Here is a 4,072-nt window from a genome sequence, read left to right as displayed (position 1 = left end):
CCATCTCGGATCGCCACCAACAAGCTAAGATGTCGTACCCATGGCCACTAATTACTCCTTCGTGCTCCATCCTATAACATTGTACCCACCACCACCAAGCACCATATATCCCTCACTACTAGAAGCAGTGCCCATCGTCTACCTCTACCATTGTTGGAAGAACATCTTATTTCATTTTTATTCTTAATTTTCAAGATCTCAAATTTCTTATTTTCATTTTCAAATTTTGCTTTATTTTTCAAGTATATATTAGATCTAGACTTTTTGATTTTTATTTTAAAATTACATCTGAGTTTTTAGTAACTTTAGATCTAAAGTTTCTTCCAGTTTAAATGTTAATTTTGCAAATTTGTGGTTTTTGACATTTGATGTATTTATATATATACGAACACTTGTATTTCCGTCGTTAGATCTGGATTGGTTGAACCGTTGAAATGAAGTGTCCATGTCATTAGATCTAGAGGTTATTAGACGGAAATTGAGTGAAAAGAATCTGGATTACGAACACTTATACGTATTTCCATCGTTAGATCTAGAGGTTATGCGGTGGTTAAGGTTGGTGGAAGCAAAGCACTGCTGGGTGGATAATTGCGGTGGTTTTCAATTTTGGAGGCATATTCATGTAGGTACACTTCTAGAGAAGTTGTTAGAACATTGATAATTAATTAGTTATGTCAAAAGCCTTGTACTGTAATTTTTTTCCTCAAAGATTTAGTTATTAACATTGAAATACATGTATTTTAATTTTTGTACAAATAAAATGTTATTGTTAGGGTGTTTTAGTTATTAGCTATTATTATTATTATTATTATTATTATTATTATTATTAATACTAATATTTTTTTATTAAAAAAGTGAGGAATAGAGAGCGCCTATCTATGATAGGGGTTTTGTTTTCTTGTGCTAGAGAGCGCCTATGTGAAGATGAGCGCTCTATTTTCCTAGTTTTTTATTTACTTTCCATATAACATATAAGATAGGCGCTCTGTATTGTGTTAGATATAGATCGCCTCAAAGAGGCGTTCTATAGACTTTATAGGGCACCCCCTCACAGGAGCGCCCTACAGGCGATCTATATTAGTTGTTTCATTTCCGATTGATTTGAAGGAAAAAACGAACTATAAATAGACAAAAACGGCATCTAATAGGATTTGAACCTATACCAAAGGTTTTCTATTCCCTATTTTGTGGTAGTGATTTAAATCAATTTAATTCAATCACCAATCAAATCATATAAAAACATGTTATTCAAACCAATCACTTTCAAGGTATCTAGCCACCTAACGTACCTTGATCCTTGCTTAGCAAAATCACACAAAGGAACCACAAGAATCTTGATCAAACACACCCTACAATTAAATATAACCTTAACCAATATAAGGTTACAAATAATCACAATAATTAAATTAAAAACCCTCAACTATATGAACATGAACCTTTTAAATTAATTTATCATAAACATTATTAAAAATCTGATTTTATATACTCCCTCCGTGTTTTTTTAAGTGATACATATTGACTGGCACATAGTTTTAGGCAATTTAATTGACTTAAATAAAATAAGAGGTAATTGGGGTAGTGGAGTATTAAAAAATTGTTAAAGAAAGATAGTGAGGTTAATAGTTTATTGAAAAATAATGAATATGAGAGGAAAGATATAATAAAAAAGTAGTAGTGGGTTTGGGTGGGGACCATGAGAGGAGAGAGATATAATATTTTAATGTATTGTTTTGCCAAAAAAGGAAATGTATCACTTAAAAAAACACGGCCGGAAATGGAAAATGTATCACTAAAAAAAACACGGAGGGAGTAATTAAAACTACTCATAATAATTTTTATAAATATCCCATAATAATTATAATAAATTGAGTAAGAGAAAAGAAGAAAAAAAGATAAGAAATCAAGGAAAAGAGGAGAATTGGATTTGCATTGGAAAGAATAAGCAGAACTTGCAGAGGCTGTAAATCCTTCGATATAACTCTGAATTAGGTGATTCTTGAGCCTAACCTCAAGGATTTTTTGAGAGGAACAATCTTTTGTGAAACGTCAATACCAAAAAAACTGACCAGAAGTGCCGAAAAATTGGCTTCAAAGATAAACGGGATGATTTGTGTAAAATTGAGGAGTAGAAAAGAAGAGAATTGGTGTGAAGAATGTGAGAGGTATGAAGGGGTATTTATAGGCTAGCTCATGCAAGAATTATGGCAAGATAATGAGGGAATAATTATGGCAAGTAGGGTTTATGGGATTACTTGGGGAAGTGAATAAACGAATTATTAAGGAAAGTCTTGATAATAAGGTGATTGTGTATAATTGAATATAAAAGGTATGTATGTCATAAAAAATATTAAGGAAATTGGAATTACTTAGGGAATAATTAAGAAGAATGAATGGCAATAAAATATGTTGATTATATATTAAAAAGATGGAGAATTAGAATAAAGGAAAATAAGAGCTTTTGGGAGATAATTAAAAATAGGAAATTTTGATTTTTAACACCTCAAAAAAGCACAAAATGGATTTTAAAACTACAAAAAAAAAATACTTTTATTTTAACACCACCAAAAGTTCTCAAAATTGGAAATTACCACCACTTAACTGATTCATGGATGGAATCAGTTAGTGGGGCTCACAATGCCTACGTGTCAGCATATAATTGATTCAAAATTAAAAAAAATTAAAAAAAATAAAATAAAAATGCCTAAACCTACCCTAGCCACCCCATCCCCATCGTCAGCCCCACTTCCGGCAGCATGCCGCCACCACTCCTTCCCCTTAACAGCCCCGTTTCCAGCCCAAAAACCGGCAAATCCCCTCCCTTCCTTTCCCCCTCCCCAAAACCGACAGCTCTCCCCCAAAGTCCACCAAAAATGGCCGCTGTTTTCCAGACTCCATTAAGCATCCACCGAAAACTGCCGCAAGTGGTCGAAATCGGCCGATTTAGGGTCGAGATGGTTGATTTCGACCATAAAACGGTCGATTTCGACTTAAGTGGTCGTTTTAAGGCCGTTTTATGGTTGTTTGATAACCGAACGACCCTAGATCGTGGCGTTGGGATGTGATTCTCGGCTTCTAGGATGGGGGAAAGGGAAGGAGGGGTTTTTCCTGTTGCTTTGACCTGGGAATGGGAGGGTAGCGGTGGGGCTGGGGTGGCTGGGTTTTAGGGTTTTTGGTTTTTGGGTTTTTTTTTTATTTTTTTAATTTTCTTTTTTTTTATAAACTAATAATATGTCGACACGTGGCACAGTTGGACCCTACTTAACGGAATTTTGGATGGCAGCCATTAAATGGTGGCAAAAGCCAATTTTTTGAAACTTTTGTGGTTTTAAAATAAATTTTTTTTGTTATAGTGTAACAAACCATTTTTTTTCGTTTTTTTGTGGTGTTAAAAATCAAAATTTCTTTAAAAATATAATTCTACCAAATAAATTCCCCCAAATAATTCATGAGGGCCAAAAATATTGAGCTTACTATAGATCAAATTTTCAGATTCCTCTAGATATATTTAGGAAGATTTTGTTCGGTTTTTAAGGAATAAATTAATTGTATAATAATATAGAATAAATATATGATTAATTAATTAAATCACTACTACAAAAAAGGCCTTAGGGAACTGTTATAATAAGCTTTATAGATCGCCTTAGGGGCGTTCTTCTGCTAAGCGATGTATAAAGTATAGAGAACGGGTCGTATAGGCGTTTTGTATAATAACAAATAGAGATCGGTTGTTAGTCACAACCGTTCTCTTTTCCCTTCTTAAATTTGTACACTAAGGAAGGAATACAGATCGGTTTAGGCCACTTAACCGTTCTATATTGCATTACAATAGAGAACGGTTAAGTTAGATAACAGTTCTCTAATGTATTTTTTTTTAAAAAAAAAAAATCTGGCCATATATATTTAATTATTCGAATTACCCCTCTACGTATTTTATACCGTATTATTCCTGTATTTTAATAATCTGAATTATTTTTGTATTTCATTTTAGACCTGTATTCCTATTTAATATATTGTAAATTTATATATCCTGTAAGAAAATCTTCACATTTCCTATGTAAAAAAAATCCAAGAT

Source organism: Chenopodium album, chromosome 24 (assembly GCF_948465745.1).
Source record: "Chenopodium album chromosome 24, dcCheAlbu1.1, whole genome shotgun sequence".
NCBI classification, from domain to species: Eukaryota; Viridiplantae; Streptophyta; class Magnoliopsida; order Caryophyllales; family Amaranthaceae; genus Chenopodium; species Chenopodium album.
Note: the sequence above shows the minus strand (reverse complement) of the source record.